The following is a 17,712-nucleotide window of genomic DNA, read 5'->3' on the forward strand; positions in this document are numbered from 1 at the left end:
TCAGTTTATCAACTGGACAGCTGTGGTGTGTCTACAAATGCCAAACCATAAGCATATTGGCAGGGGAAGCAGGAATTGTGGCCAGCACACAGAGAAGTGGCTCCTGAGTTTCTGAATTGCCTGCCTCTCAGAATACACTTACGGTCCAGGCCAGCCTGCCAGCTCCAGCAAGACTACCGTGCAGCAGGCCAGTGACATAAACACGCCTCACACCTGGCTTCACAGCCTTTGGGAAGATTTCTCTAATATGGAGGATGACAATCTGGGAGTATTGTAGCACTCTGCTTACCTCCCTGCCTTGCGTAGGGTAGCGAGATAATGACCTTGTAACTGGAAAGACCTTATACTCTTATTGCTCCTTGGCTAGAAAAACAGCCCTTCGGGAGCTATGAGTGGTATAATACAGGGACCTTCCAGTGGCAGAGGAACCACTGAGGGACTTGATCAAATGCTCTAGGATCATGGGAGTGTGAGCGTAGCAGTAAAGCTACTTTTGCACAAACACAGTGGTCTTACCACAAGAGAGCCCTGTGTCTTAGATGCAAAAGAATCAGCTGTTGCTGATGGCTGAATTTTCCACCCACAGGAAAAAAGCTGGAAAGCAAAACAAATTAATCACGAGTGGAAGGCAGAGAATCATGTCTCAAAGAACAACTTGGGCTACAGTGACAAAATAACTGATGTCAACAACAAAAGCCTAAGGAAAGCGGACATTCAGTAGATTGAATATTGAATGAACTGTTATCTAAAATATACATGATATTTTATATCAGTCTTAGATGTCCTTAAAATACTGTATAAATTGTGATATTTATGATTATTGACGTTTATAGTAGTGATAGTAGCAGCATTAATATGTCAATAGACTCTGAAGAGATAAACTGTATTCCTAATGAATTCCTGATGGAGTTCTAGTGAATCCTAATGGATTCTACCTAATCCATTCTGAGGACATTAACTAGGGTTTATTTTGTCCGGATTTTAAGCTCCTAACACTGGAAGTAGAGGCAGAGGATTATCTAGGCTTCTTAATATCCTCTAACCAGTGAAGGGTTAGGCAAGGGCAAGGGTAAGTAGGTGCTGTTGTTGCCAGTGCTCTGCTATCACCAGGGCTGGCGTAGTGGGTTGTTAGATATTCTGGCTTAACATTTCCTCTTGCTTTTCTATACTTTCATCAGAGAAGGACACACACAAGCAGACTGGGATGCACTCTGGAAATGCCTGCAGTTGTTCTGGGATTAAGGGAGAGAGGAGGGTGTCTTTAGAAACTAACAAAAGATTCAGTCTGTCTCTCCACTGACTCTGCTTCCCTTGTGAAGGATCAGTGTCTCCAGAATCCTTGAAAGTAACATGGACATTTATTCCCTGCAAATATAGGGAAACAGTCTCAGGGCACTATATCAACCGGGAACAAGATACCGGTGGCACCATTTTAATGGAACTATTGGTAAAAGTTTGCAGGAATTATTCAAATGTCCCAAACTCCAGTTAATTTTAAAGATCATGGCTGCAACATACAGAACAACACAGACTGTTTTAAATGTGTTTCCCAGAGATGAGATGAATCAATACATGGTCCACAACAGGGGAATTGGACTAAACGACCTTTAAAGGTCCTTTCCAGTCTAAACCATTTTGTCATTCTACGATCTCTACGGCATTCTGAAGCTGTAAATTTGAGAGGTGGGTGTTATGGCCCATTAGGGAGAACGTGGTGATATGGGATAGCAGGGGACATCAAGGTGTGTGCTAGTGAGAGAATGAGGACACCCCCTAGTGCAGTTCTGCTTTTCTATTCCAGCATGCCTGTCAGTTTTTGTGTGTTCCTTAAGAACAGCACTGGTATCTGTTCAAAAATAATACTGCTGGCCCAGGCACCTCCTGCAGATAGGTGTGAGAGAAGGCAGGCAGACCTGAGCAGGCACCAGCTGTGAATGTGTGCTCAGTTGTCAAGTGGCACCATGGCATTAGGTGAGGACCTGCCACCAGAGCATTCTGTAGTTTGCTGGTCACTGCATCAAGTGGTTGTAAGGAAGATGTAGATCACCCAAATAACGTGGTCCTGCTACTCAGCTGATGAATTGTTTATGCTCTCCAAATAAAGTGGAAGTGGGACCATCTGGCATAGGCTGATTCTACTCATCTTACTCCCTGGATCTTTTGTCATAGTCACAGGAAAGGGTGAAAAAGGGAGGAAAAACAACCACAAAACCAAGCTCACTTGTTTGACGCTTTACCCATAAATACCACACCTATTAAAATAATCTTTTGGCTACTGAGGTTAGAGTAAGCAGTGAATTTTGCCCAAAAAATGCAAACAGAAGGAACTTCTCATTTGAAACTTTTATGGCAATATCCAAGCATAGCTTTGTAACAAAATCCGTCTTGTTAGTTGCAGTGCACAGCTACAGGTTTTATTAGGACAGCTCTAACAGGACAAGAGAAGAGGGAAAGGGTTGATGATTAGTCATTAACAAGATGCAGCCACAAAGAATATCACAGCTAGGACTCTAGCATGTCTTGTTAATGAAAGGAAAGTATTAATGTCATCACAAAAAGCTTTGGCAAGCCTCCATTATGCGATCAATACAATTCTGACCACCCATGTGCAACAAAGAAGTATTGAAAATTAAGCAGGTACAGAGAATGGCCACGCAGCTGATCAGGACCTGCCTCAAAGGAGACGACCTAAACCAACAGGTTGTTCAGCCTAGCAAGACAAAGGCTCCTGGATGTCCCAATGATTGTAAGTTCAGCAGACATAAGAAAAGATATAAAAGTAGATACAGAGAAGAAATTAGAGAATCTAAAGACAGTAACAGTGTCAGTGGTTGTAAATTTGCTAGGACTAAATTTAGGCTGGCAATTAGAAGGCTTCAAACTTGGAAGAATGAGTGGAGCTTTGGTGCTCTTCTCCCTACATTCCCTACTCTCTGTCCTTCACAGTGTTCTCAATTTACTATTGCTATTTCTTCCATGCAAATCTGATCAAGCACCACAAACTGGTTATTGGACTGAATGGTGCCCCCAGCTTCCATGGCTCCCAGGAAACTACACTCCATGAGTAGTAGCAGTCCTTCTGTACACTAGAAGTGAGTAGGTTTTGCCCTACACTATCCCATAATCCATAGCTGAAGGGATTACATTCCATCCCATTCTGTAGCAAGGCATTTAGGTTCACAAAGAAAAGCAAGATACGGTAAAAAAGCAAGTCTTAACAGCTTAACCAGATTTTTAATAGAGATATAGAATTCTACATAAGTGCTGAAGATCGGCTGGGTACTTAAAGATTATCCACCATCCAGCACAAAATTTGTTTCCTACTAACTGCTCCATACCGACTACTGAAATATTAATCCATTCTGTGCACTACGTTCATCCCTACCACACACTACAAAATATAATACTAAAGATAAGAAACCATCAACAGCAGCTTCACTGATTTCAGTACATGTGCTTTCTACTCCTCTATGAACCAACACCAACATCTGGATTAATCTTTAGTTATGTGCAGTAGCAAATCCTTATCGTTAGTCTGAATTCTGGCATAAACTCCTATAAACAGAGACTAGCGTAAGAATATTGAAATGCATTTTATTTATCTGCATGGGAACTTGCTATTTTGCTCACAAACATGGGAACCGTCATATTTAAATATTTCTCCAGTACTCATAAATCTCTCTCATAACTGAATGTCTGAGTCTGGCTTTCTCTTTGAACTTTATCTTGCCTTTATGGAAATGTATTGTCTATGGTTCTTTTTTTTTTCCTTAATTTAGTTGCTTGCTTATAGTTTTGTCTACTGTCTGTGTTAAAGATGTCTGTGACTTGTTGAGTATTCCTACGTTACAAACTAAGACACTATACCTACAAACATAGTTAAAACACAGATATATACAAGGATTTTCACTGGAAATGTTGCGTACTCCTCATCGTGATCCTAATTCCAGTGAAGTCAGAAGCGGCTTTTACCCACTCCATTTATTTTTAATTAAACCTTCTAAAAGAGATTGGCCTGAGGCATGAAGCATAGATCAGAAGTTCATCTTATGTAGGGGATCTGATTTGAAGGCTTCATTTAGGTCACACACTACCTATGGAGCAAAGAATGGTACTGCAACAGTGGAAAAACTGCCAAATACACAAGACCATATGTAACACCACAAAATTCCTTCTTTTTATTCCAGATTAGGAGCTTCCAAAGAAAAAATGAGATGTCCATTGTTCTGAATAAATTACTAGTGAAAAATGAATAACCAAACTATTGTGTTGACATTTAAAGAAAGTCAGTGGTTCTGTCCGAGATTCAGACTGTAACTGGTTTCAAAACAGAGAGGCACAGGTATGTGTAAGTGTGAGTACGGTGCCAGGAGGCTTCTGTGTAAGTACCAGTCTTAACAGAAACCCGTATAAATACAACACATGCAAATGTTCTCTCAGGATCCCTGAGTGAAATTTTTTTGTGAGAGGTCCATGAAAATAACGTGTGGGGTTTTTTTGGACATGATATCATTTTATCATTTGCTCTTCTTTAGTCCTTTACATAACGTAACCTGTGTTTCAACTGGATTTTAATGCACAAGGCCCTACTCCTGCATAGACAGTTAAGAAGGCAAGGAGATCCTCTGATTTTGCTGGGATTATCTGTATCTTTTAAATACATTAGGAAAGATGGGATCATTATCAGGAAGCAGTACAGGAAAAATCTGTTATCATGCCACCCCTTAAGCACAGATTTGATCAGTGAAGATAAACTTTTAAATCTCCCCAAGCACAGGATTAGCTTAATCTCCAGACTGTTTGTTACCTTTCCTGTGAGTCAAACACCTGAGTTTTTTCTCTTACTGTAAAAGGGGATCTAGCTAGCGGTGTATACAATACCATGGTTTCGTTCATACTGACTACATGCAAACATAATCACCTACTTCCATAGGAATATACTCATCCTGTATACCATTAACAGTTTTGGACTCATGGGACCAATGTTCTAATGCAGTCGGTGTGAAACCCTCATGTTTGCCTCTTCCTACCACAGATAGCAGGGCAGGGAGCAACTCTTAGACTCTGGGGAACAGCATGTTTGAAAATGTCAACAGATGTAACCAGTTCTGCGTCAAGACTGAGATTAGTGGACACAGTACTTTAAAAAAAGCCCCTCTTTTCCTCATCTACAGAGTTGAAATGCAATGGCAAGCTCCAAGAAGTTGTTAAAGTGTGTTCCATAGGTCTTGAGAAATGCTTGTGTCTATAGCTTGATGCTATAGAAAAAAAAAATTAAAGAAGGAATTTCATTAGAGTCTACAGGGTCTTGAAAAAACTAGCCCAGGAATCCAAGAATGTAACTCATTATACTGTGGTACTGTTCAAAAAAATCAGCAGAAAGAAGCTAAATGGTGATATAGTGCCATTTATTATATACTGCACCAATAGCAAAAGCCTAGGAAGCGAGCCAGTTACACAGGAAGGTTCTCCTGTAATCTGTATATTCAATACATCTTCTCTCCTGAAATCTTTACAATTTCTATAGGGAGGTTACATTTTCTCTTTCTCTTCTGCTGGCCATAATCAAATATTCTAGTGCCAGACATCATGGCTGGCCACAAAAGGATCATAAGAGCATTCATAAATTCATAAAATAAATGGATACTATTGCCAAGAGACAAAAAGTTGAAGGAGAAAAAAAATTGACTAACAGCATCACAGAAACTAAATTCTCAATAGCCAGTGTCACTGTAAACCCTATTTTACCATAGCTTTGCTAAAAGGTCTGTATCACAAGCCACTAGTCCTTGCCAGAGACAACCTGCCTTGTTATCCAAAGTGAAGCCTGCTGGGAAATGTTGTATAAATGCTGCTGGCTTACTGAGGTAAGTGCCTTGATATCTATTCTGACATAAAGGAGGTGGGAGCGATCCCCCAGAGAAAGGCTCCAGAAGACAGGCTGAAAATTCTGGCAGAAGGAACCCTACAATCAGACAAGCAGGGGAATTGGCAGAATATATGTGAAATTATTGCTAATGTAGAGATTAATAACAAAAGTCCAGGGTACATGGACTTTTGCAACTTTGAATCCATTCTGCACCTTCTGATCCCATGAATCAGAAGTACCATGATCCCATGGATCAGATGTACCATGGATCTAAAGTACCATTCTGCACCTTCTGATCCCATGCCACCCTTCCCAGGCATTTTGAGGGCCTGTAGGATTCTCTTCTGACATACTTGAAGCACATCCAGCCATTGTCACTTTCAATACCTCTTTGTAATGTGTGCAGCCTTAAAGTCGTCCTGTAGGAAGCAGCTGCTGTATGAAAAGGGAACGAGCTTCCACTGGAAAAAAATTGCTGTTATTGAAAATAGTCATTACTTCACTACTCAGCATGCTAAAACATTAAATACAGGAAATTGTCTCTCTCAAATCTAGTATTGCTAGACATATCAAAAAATATACAGTCTTTGCAGGACTCCATCTTTGCTACTCTCAGTTTAAAAATCAACTGGGACCCCCTGTGGAGGAAGCAAGAAACTCTGCTTATTTTTGGAATGTCTGTGAGTATGCTTAATAACACAGATATTAGCAGCAAGACTGATATTACTGTGGTCTGTGATGAAGAAAATTATGGAGGTCAGAATAGCTTCATAAAGAAGCAGGTCATTCCAATGGTGACGATCATGCTGCCTGTGGAAGACCAGAGCCCAAGACAACTTTCATGTACCCATCAGTGTGGGTCATCAGAAAAAATGGTATGATGAAAGGGAAAACGTGGTAGGTCTTCTGGATCATGTCAATGGAATATTGTTCCTACAGTTCTACCAGCACCTCGTCCTGACACAGAGATGTTTTTTCGAGTCCTGCTCTATAAGGAATACTTAGCTCAAAATGGTTATTGTAAACTGACCAAGCCAAAAACTGTGAAAAATATCAAAATCATTTTTCCCTCAAAAGGCACTAAAACCCAAGTAAGGAATCCTTACAGTTTTCTTTTCACCCTTTTGTTTTGGGCATGTTATTTACATCTTTTCCCTGGCCACATACTATCCTATGTCAAAGCCAAGGAATAAATAAATGCATATACACATGTGTAGTAGGGTCACTGAATGTTGAGGTGGGGAAGAAAAACTTGCCAGGTCAAGTCTTCCAATTAGAACTGGATCTCCTTCTAAAAGATACCATAGCAATCAAAAAGAAGAAATACGTTAAATAACGGAATTCCTAGGGAATAATTTATGGCTGGTGTTATACAGTAAGGACTTGAAATGAAGGGGGAGAGATATGAATTCAGTATAGTTCAGTATAAGGATAGTTCAGTATAAAGGGGAGCCAAAATTGTTTGCCTCTCACACAGAGAAGACTCCATCCCTATAGGAGTTAGGGCATAGGGTGAACTCCGAATTCAGCTGGAACTGAAAGCCAGTACCATGGAGTCAGGATTCGGCCTCTGGTGTAAGGCAGCTGCTCCCAGCCCCCAAACTCCTCTTAGGTCTCCATCCAGGGAGACAGGCGGCTGTGCTTCCCACAGTGGGAGGACCATGCCATACTGGATTGAAGCAGCTCATCTTTTGGGCTCAGGGGTTTTGAAGTGATTTTTTGCCATAAAAGAAAGCAAAATATTGCTTCCTAGGTAACTGAATCTCACATAAGCATGCTAAGAAAGACAAGAACACGTGTACAGGCTCAGATAACCTCTGTCTAGCGCAGTAGCCGGTCTCTGATGAGACATGCCTAGTTAACTGTTTAAGCCCAGAGAAAGCATACAGTGTCAAACTCCCAGGTAGATGCTAAGATCGTTTTGAGCTCAGCATTTGGCAAAAGTTGTTCCAATCAGTATTTCCCCTCAAAAAATACAGAACAGCGTACATGGGAGAAGCATCATCTCTGAGCCAGCATGTGTCATTTTCCCATGTATAGAAGATCATAATGGGAACAATTGCTGATTTTCTGGGGTACAGCAAAAAGAGATCTTTCCACAGATAATGATAATGCACATATAAAAAAAAAAAAAGGCAAATGAAAACACACCTCAAACTTCCATATGCCCTTGAAATACTTGCTGTAGGAAATTAGATTAAATGAATAGCAGTTGTTCTTTCTGCTCTTCTGGCATTAAAATCTGAGAATTTCTGATATTTGTTCACCTTTTCAACATAAAAAGCGTAGAGGGGTTCAAACCTCAGAAACCTCAGGAACATATTTTATTGACTCGAAAAAATGGTTTCCATTTCTTTACATGTAGCACAGTAACTCATCTCAGTCTTTCTTGCATCTGATCACTATCACTTGTAAGTCAAGGGCCAAGACTGTAGTAGAAAAAATATAAGTCACTTTAATCTATACTAGAAGAATGGATATTTGTTCTAGCTGACAAGCTGGCAGAAACTCAGAAGAGCAATATATGAGACAAATCTCAGAAAACGGTTATTTATTCTCGTTCAACCGCAGTAGAAATTTCCTGATGAAGCTGGAGCTTTGGAATGCTTGACCAGATCTCTGTGAACCTTATTACTGAGGTTGAAATTATCATGAATTACTGTTGTACTCATTAGTGGAAGTTCTTAGAGACATTAAGTCACCTACTGGCTGACCTTCTGGAGTAGTAGATTTACGTTACCCAAGACACAAAAAATACCAATATCAGCACTTAAACACAGAAGATTATTATATAAAGTCTGCTGAGTTAAATCAAAGCATTTAATGTATCAGTGCCGGAGACCAGTAATGGTGTATTCACACCTGCTCCAAAAAAACCCATTATTGATTAATTTTTGGTAAGCTGGGTCTCATTTTCATATATTTATGCCAGGTTAAAGGTCACAGTGATCCCAGATGGTATAATACAACTCAATCACATTTAAAAAGACAGTTTATTATTAGGTGCAGGCAGATGGCCAAAGAGAGCATTCGAGTAGGGACTGGAAGCATTTGAAACATCAGTGGCTAGTTCTTATTTACATCTGAGAAAATGACAGTATAGGAAAGATGAAGAATGCCAGGGGTAAAATCTCAGCCACCCTAAGGTTAATGACACAAGAACTTCAACCCTGAAGAAGTCTTTTCAGTAATATCTCTCCCAAGGTTTAGTAAAACTTAAAGTCGTGTGGTTATGACAGTTATGTACATTTTAACAGGCAAGAAGTCTGCATGAATATTTGAGGTTTGGGGCCAGATTCATTTGAAAGTAAGTAATACAAAATTGGAACAATTAGTCCCTTTACTTCCAGATCCCAGAAGTTCAGGCAGTAGTTAGAGAAGATCATATCTGACCCTTGTTTCCACCTTCACATTGCAAGTTCTAAGTATACCAAAGAAAACAGCACTGCTCTTCATTACAGCATCTTAACAGAGCCTTTCAAGAACTAATTATGAAGATTTCCTAGTAATTTTCCTTTCCGCTTCTTTTCCTCAGATTGCCTAATGTAGCTTTGTCTTTAACTTACCCATACTAAAATAAACATGATTTTCCTTCCCTGCTGTTGGCTTTTAAAATTCTGCAGCTTTAGTCTCATACTGTTCCCTGGCCTTCAAGCTATCAGGTGAATTTCTCTAGATGTGCACAGCTATAGCTTTAGTAGATTTTGTTCTTCATTTGTGTTGGACTTGAAATTTTACAGTTTGGTGTTATGCATTATGGAGAGTCTGGAAGGGAAGGTTGTTCTCTTTGTGCTAGGCCCTGAGGCTTGGCAGCAGCGCTGCAAAATGACTTTATCCCCAAACCAGATGTTCAAGTTGTTTTAATAATATCTTATGTTTCCTTCACAAAATAAAACAAAAACTCACTGTATCAGAATGTTCCAGTGTTATAACAATGTGATTTTTGCTGTCTGCATTTTGCCCACCAGATGGTAGCACTGAAATAAAATCACAAGTTTTCTTATCAAAGAACTTATCAGTCTTATAGGTTGGACAAAATTTTTCCTTTGTAATATTTGTAGGATCTAATTGCAGGTAATTCCCTAGGTGACCTACCAGCTACTGCATTATCTGACAGAAAACACTATACAAATGTAAGTAAAACGATTTAACATGCACCCTCTTGTTTCATGGCTTAGATGTCACCTAGTTCCCTTGCAATTTATATCCTCCTTATTTCTTTTTCCTCCATCTTAATTTTTTTCCCATCATTAGAAAAGAGACTAGCAGAAGGAATGGTATTCATATAATGTGACTGGTACTGCTGACTTTAGCAGGTTTTAAATTCAGTAAAACTGAAAACACAATGTTGATTTTCCTAGGAAAACCTTGTTCTTGGTTCAGAGAAGACTAAAGACAACCAGAAGACTACTCAAAATACACACACAGAGCAACTAATGTGTTGCCTTACTCAGAAGTTACTTTTAACCTCCATGTTATCTGCATTTCTCATAAGATCATTGCTCAAATGCCATGATGAGTAGCTTTTCTTAGCTTGTTATGGATAAGAGGCAGCACAGGAACCAGAGGTACTAGAACTTTTACACAGAAATCTTCAAGTATGTCTGTGCATACAACTTTTGTTCAGAAAAGAGCTTTCAGTCACATTCAGCGAATTCAAATTCTTATTTTTTTGAATGCTTCATTAAAGTATCACCATTTTAGAGTTTCCCAAGACGAAAAACTTTATAGAAATCATAATGACTTTTTTTTGCTTGACATTATTACAAGCTAGTGACTCTCTAGTTTGGACTTAAGCAAAGTACTCACATTCTATGAAGTAGTGCACATATTTTCACTGAGATTTGAACCAGGGCCCTTTTCTCTTAAGAGGTAAGTTTGTTCTTTTCCAGGGCTCTTGCTGTGCTTAAATGACCAATATATCATTGTTTGCAGATCTTTATCTAACACCGTGAATTTTCAGCAAACACATTTTTAGTCCACAGGAAGGATTATTGTCTCACATTTCACCAAGAAAATAAGGGCCTCATAGAATACTGAAGCTGAAGCAGACAGCTGTCAACTGCTGCAAGAACAAGACTTCATGGCTCTAGCTCTACCAAAATAACTGGTTTGCTGCATTTCTATAGCCTTGCATTTTATAGGCACAGGCCTGTCATTAAGAAGAACTCTTGGAATATATTCAATTTTGACCTTAGTATTTTATCTCCTTTGCTGGGGTGGACCTGTCTGGAATTAAAATTCTTGAGTACAAAATTCCAAGGAACACTGGAAGTCATGAGTTTTCTGACAAGATCAACAGACGTCCCTGAGGAAGGAGTTTTAAATGTAAATACGAACCCCCACCCCCACCCACCAAAGTACAAAAAAACCTTAGCAAATGATTTGGTAGAGAATATTACAAATGTTTGATAAGTATCTTGGTACTACATCATTTTAGGTAGCTGCTGGATTGATGCCAAGCTTTAGAAGTGAAATGAACCTGTAGTGGAGCAGGTTTAAAATAGTTCAAACCTTTGCCATCAGCCTGGACCTTGAGCAGTATTAGTGAATTTTCCATACTGTCTTTCTGAACCTAGCAACACAGTAAGAAAATTTGAGGTAGTTTTCTAGAAACCTGGGTGGCTTTATTTTTTTTTCCTATTAAAAACTAGCAGAAGTGGTTTTTTTCACTATCTTTGACTCCAAACCAGGCAAAAACTTGGTCATTTCACCCGAATTTCCTTTTGAGATTTTGGATTCCTTCCAATCTTAAGCTCACACTCAGGCTGCAAAAGGTTCGTATGTGCCTTCCTTGTGAATGTGATGAGTTTACTCACCTCTCACAGTCAGAACTCAGAGGTTCTACCAAGAGGTGAAGAGAAAGGATGTAAAAGGGATGAATGGCCCAAGCCTGTAGTCCCTCGAAGTGCACAACTTCCATTAATTTTGTTGAGCATGCCGTGCATGGAGAGCATCCAAATCATCCTACCCCTTTGGCAGGAAGGTTGATGTCACCAGACAGGGACTCAGAGTTCAATTCCTGTCTCTGATGCAGACTTCCCCTACAGTTTTGGACAAGTCAGCCAGGGAAGAAATCCAGGTCACATGGAGATGAATGACAAAACTCTCATTGACATGAGGCCAGGATTTAATCTTAATATGCTTGTGTTGTAGCTCTTGGTCTTCCACCTGAAGCCATTTTACTTCAAATTTTTTGGTTTTTTTTTTTTTTGTCATAGCCATTTGGACTATAAACTCTCTGAGTTAAGGGCTGTATCTTAGTATGAGTCTCTGCACAGTATCTAGCATTGGCAGGAGCTGATCTCAGGTGGGGCCTCTAGGTGTTCCTGTCATGCAGATGACAGTCAGTAATAAACAAGAAGCATGAGCACTTCACCTGAATGAAAACAGGTGGAGAATACAATTCCAGAGGATTTCATTTGACAAGAGCACAGCACTGCACTCCATTGTTAAACTCTCTAATGTCCTGCAAAAGAACAGAATCTTCCTGTACACTCTGTTTGCTAACACAGAAGAGCAATACTTCTGTCACAACAGGAGGCTGTATTCATATGAAAAGTTGGTTTTACTCAATATTTTATTTCAGCTGACTTATTGGATCTAGGCACAAAGGCATAAATGGCATAAACCAGTAAAAAATATATTTTTAAATGCATTAATTATAGGCTTATGAAGCATCTTTCATCTTCAGCATGTGGACATTGACTAATGCTAACAGGAAGGAAGAGAGACTGAAAGATGTCTACTTACTTCCAGATCTAGTTGTACCTAACCTCCAGGTCTCTCCATGAGATATCTGCCAGTTTGCAGGTTCAGCATTTGTACATTTCACAGTAGATTCATGGTGCTTCTAGACTGTGCATCCTGCCTATAGCACCGCAGTTCACTACATGTACTTTCATGAGCATAGCCATTAGAGAAGATGATAAGGAAGTAACACTGCCCACTTCCATGTATAATATTCTGCCTTAGTGCCTATGAGCATGAGAATGTACAAGACTCCATATGTTATCACTTGTACAAATGCAGCACTAACACTTTTCAGCATGGTAGGTAATGGTTTCAGCACATCCAGATACAGCTCTATCTTCAGTTTAGTTCCCCACTAGCCCCACAGTCCCCCATTCTCCCATTGCCTGGAGGTGCTTCTGCTGTTCTATGGATATCTTGCCTCTTCCCTGTCAGAGACTTGGAGCTGTTCTTCCAGCAGCTTTCTAACTCTTTACCTTTTCCTACCTAAAGTAAGCTGACCTTGTTCTAAGCTAAGGAGTAACTGCATCCTCTTTTTCAAAGAGAGGAAACAATGCACTCTTTGGCTGCATCCATGCTAGTAAACTAAATGTGCTAAGGAATGTTCCCTGGCCCACAGCACGTCTGGCACAGAACAGGCTGCCTCAATCCCATTCACTTCCTTTACCCGCCAAACTGGGGCGAGTGCATCCAAACTGCCTACTGGGAACTGCCCTTGGCATGCACTAACTCCTGAGCCATACTTGGGAATTGTCTAGGAGAGTGCTGTCTGACCTTGGTCAGAGTGTTGCCATCATCCACGCTAAAAATCTAATAGAGAAAAGTGGTCTTCAGCTCTCAGGAACATTCCCTGGCATTGCTTAATTTGCTAGAGTCAGTCTAGGCTTGATTCCTGTGCTGTTAGCTAAGAATGCATGGTTGACAGTATGTACAGCCATATTCTTCTAGTTTCTGCACACCAAGTCCTCCAGTGCTGGGTATGGCTATCAAACCAGCAAAGCTAGATGTTCAACAGCATTGACAGAGACAGAAAGTTCCCACTGTCCTCAGTGGGATATAAACAAACAGCAGAGAAAAAAATAAGGGGGGGTGGGGGGGTGGAAGAATGGCTTACTTCAATGCCTACTTCAGCCTGCCTTTTCCCCCAAACTATTCCTCCTCACAATTCCTTGTTATATTTCTCTGAACTCCAGACTCTTTTCCCATCCTCATGTGTTTTCTGTATCCCTTGCCACTTCCTCTGTGATCTTTTTTCTTCCCTTCACACCTACTCAAAGCTATTATTTCTGAATCAACTTTGACACACATTTGTCAAATCATTACTTTTCTTCCCTATGTTATGTTTCTCTTCTTTAAATTCTCCTTTTCTACATATTTTTTCTCCTTCCTCACAACTACAGAAAGCTCTTCTGTTTGATTCTCTTACTCCTTTGAATTGTTTTCTTCCTTTAGCCTTTAATCTTGGCCATACATTGTTTTAAATCTAGAATAGCTTTTGGACTTCTTCCTATTCTCACAGTTACTTGTTGCCTTCTCTTGACATACTTTTCCTGTACCCATTCTTTAAAATTCAGGATACCGCAAAAATCTTTCCTCTTTGTTTCATAACCATAGCCCCATTCCATTGTCTGTTGCCTCTGTCCCCCGTGACTCTTCTCCCAGACTTTCCACTATCTATTCTCAAATATAAACAACAGTAACAGTGAACACCAAAGTTGTTCACAGCCAAGGGAAGTGGAATAGAGTACTTCCACGAACGTCAGTGGGTTTCATCTTGGTGGGACCATGGCAACTATGTCATGCAGTTGTTGCTTGCCAACTGGCAGGTTGGAAAACTTGGCACACCTTGACATTTGTAGTGAGACTTGAGTGAGAACCTGGCACATTCACAGCCTGACACCTGACTTTCACTCAAGAAGCTCCAGCAGTAATTTGCTGTGCTTCTTTGGGGGTCTACTTCAGATGTTTCAATCAGTGTGACCTTGCTATTAGCATCCGTGTTTCATTTGCACTCAGTCCATAGATTATGCCACTTTATTGTTTTCCCAGAATCCCAATTATTCCTCTGACTGATATTTTGCATTAGCTAAGGTCTAGAGACAGTAAAATATTTAAGCTTGTGCCTAAAGATGTCTCTGTGCAGCAGTAAGAATGGCAGTCCAAAAAGACCTGAAGTGCCTCAGGCAGGAATTTATCTGCAGCAGGCTGGAGTTCAGTGTGGACCAAATGCCTAAGCATTTAACCAGGTCCTTGGGTTTGTTTTGCAGCCACAAATCCTGGTATCAAAGTTTGCTGTTTCTGAAGGAGCCCAGGCACATCTATACTGAAGTTCAGCAATTACTGTGAATGCAATGTAAGATTTGAGGGAAATACATAGCATGCTTATAGCTCTCCAGTCTTTGCTGGCCAATGGCAAGATTATTAGGCAAGTTTCAGGTGGTGGTCAACAACACCTGCCAACCTTGGAAAGCTTATGAACCAAATTCAGGTCCAATAGCAATCCCAGAAGTCCCACATTAATTGGGCATAGTTACTAAACTCAAACAGGAATAATTGGTGACATGCTATGGTTTGCAATCTACAGGAAAACTGGATAATCTGATGGTCCTTCCTGACACCGAAATCTGTGACTGGAAAAAACATTTTTACAGAATAAATTGACATTGCTATTTTATCTGTGGCTTGAAGCATGAGGGTTTTGTCAAATTTTAAATTGAATTTCTATTTTTGAGCCCGTTCTTTTTCCGTGAACATCATTAATTTTATTCAGCAGAAAATCTACTATTCTCTAACTTTTCAAAGCTTTCTCTGCTTTGAAAAAGTTGCAGGGTTACAAATAAATATGCGTATTTTTTTACCCCTTTTGTTACTCCCCAGCATTTCCAAAGTTAAGAATGTTCTGGAAGGTCACAAAGGTAAAAAACCTCCAAACTAAAAACAAACCATAAAATTTTGAGAGTGAATAGTCCCTAGACATTAGTCTTTACATTGTATTCAGTGGCAAAATAAAGTAGGGTGCAGGGAGGAAGGGAAAAAAAAAAGGAGAGGAATAGAAGACCAAAATATTTGGTTCCAATAAAAAATAGAAATTTAGAAGAAACTGAAAGCTTTTCCTGAAAGTTCTGGTTTTGGAAAAAAGCCATTTTATATTGAAATGTTTTGCTCCAAGTATTTTTTCAGTCAGCTCTAGATTAAACTGTTTGAGTTGAACTTTTGCTTCATTAGCTGTTTAGCAGTTTCAGGGCAAATCAACAATACATAGACAAGTCTTAGTACACTCCCCAAATATTTCTTTGTGGTCCAAACAGCTTAAAATGTTTTTCTTTGTAGGATTTTACCCCTCTTCTCAATTTTAAGAGCACTTCACAGGCTTCATTTGATCTTTCTTGCTCTTTGGGCTGTCTGAAAAAGTTTTGTTGAAACTATGCAATAGAAAATTGGGGATTTGGCAAGAAAAAAAATTAAAAACAACAACTTTTTGCAAGGATACTTGCTTTCTGTAGAGGATTTTTAAAGAATTTTCTTAAAAAAACCCAACAAACTATTAAAAAATACACCCAGTTTTCACTTCTGGCTGAATTTTCTAAAGGAAGAGTATTTCCAACAAAACTATTTAAATAATTTCAACAATGAGTTCTTCATAACCTTTTTAAGTTAATGAATGTGTATAGGCAATCACAATTTTTGTTGTAAGCAATGCTTTCTATTTTCATAAGTAAAAGAGTCCCGTAGTGAGCTACTGAACACTCTCCATTTCAACTTAACTGGGCTATAGTTCTTAGTCATGCTACTACTCCAGGCATGTAGAGCAATAGCTACTGGCTTAGCATGAACTGTAGTTTCTTTGTAACTGTAATGATACAAGCATACAATGGAGGCGTAAGCAATACCGAAGAGATTATAACTGACTCAGAGCAAACCCCCTGTATCTAAAGCAAAACATAACTTTTGGAATCACGCAGGTTATACAACCTATTGAGTGCATATACTGGACACTAATTTTTGGCAGTCTTCTGTTACATTCACTTTGTCTTGCACTTGTTCTCCACTGTCATTAAAATTTTTGCCAAAGAAAATTTCCAAGGAACCTGGGAATCTGGGGACTGTGGGCAATCTGAGGAACTTCAGGGTGGAGTTAAATATCGTACTTATCAGGGCCTAAGATCTTACAGTTTGCTCGAAGTTCTTACAGATGTGGTCCTCTACCAGGATGGTGGTAGTGGGGAAGCTAAACCTATATGCTGATTTCTTCAATCTCTTCCCCACCATGTCCCCCCACCCAAGACACAGTTTTCATATTTTTATTTACTTTTCTTAGACTAGGGTGTTTTTGCCCAGAGTTGGATAGAGCTGTGATACCCGTGGGGGTGTGAGCCACATAGTGGCTCAGCCCTTCCTCCCAGTTACTTCAAACCACCCACAGCCAAGATGGTACTAGTGAGTGGAGCAAAGCATCCAAGCCTTATCCCTCAGAAAAAAATTATGAACCCCTGTTTCTTTTGGAGATACACAAAAGTTTAAAGAAATAACGATAGTCCTGTGCCTTTCCCGTCTATCTTCTCATTACAAATGCCAGATGCTTATGATCTCTTCCCACTTGCTTATGGGTCTTTTGGGGCTGTAATTAATCAGTGGCATACTCCAGTACCCAACATGCAAAGGTCTTTTCTTTATGCCTGTGAACGAGACCTTCCCTCAAACTTGGTGTTACCCTTTTGGCAAGGACATGGAGCTGCTGAGTCCCATCTTGCTGTTTTCTTTGCTTGTGGCTAGAAACCTTTCTTGGCTCCCTACCCAGCCAGCCAGCACTTATTCTCTCAACAGTAATAATCACATCCAAATTAGATTTGCTGTTAAACAACGTCTCATTTCTTTCAGAAACAGGAAAAATGAAAACATGTATAGGAAAGCCTTTATTCCTATTCTCAGCAACAGGATGTGGGGTTACAATGGGTCATGAAAGCATATGGTGCAAAAGGTGAATATTTGTTGAGAACCTCTGCTGTTGAGATCAGACCCTAGAAACTGCATTTTCTCCATATGGGTTTGAACATTCCTACTGGCAATGACTATTTGTTTCGATTCACAGA

The sequence above is a fragment of the Phalacrocorax carbo genome, chromosome 1 (genome assembly GCF_963921805.1).
Source record: "Phalacrocorax carbo chromosome 1, bPhaCar2.1, whole genome shotgun sequence".
Classification (NCBI taxonomy): domain Eukaryota; kingdom Metazoa; phylum Chordata; class Aves; order Suliformes; family Phalacrocoracidae; genus Phalacrocorax; species Phalacrocorax carbo.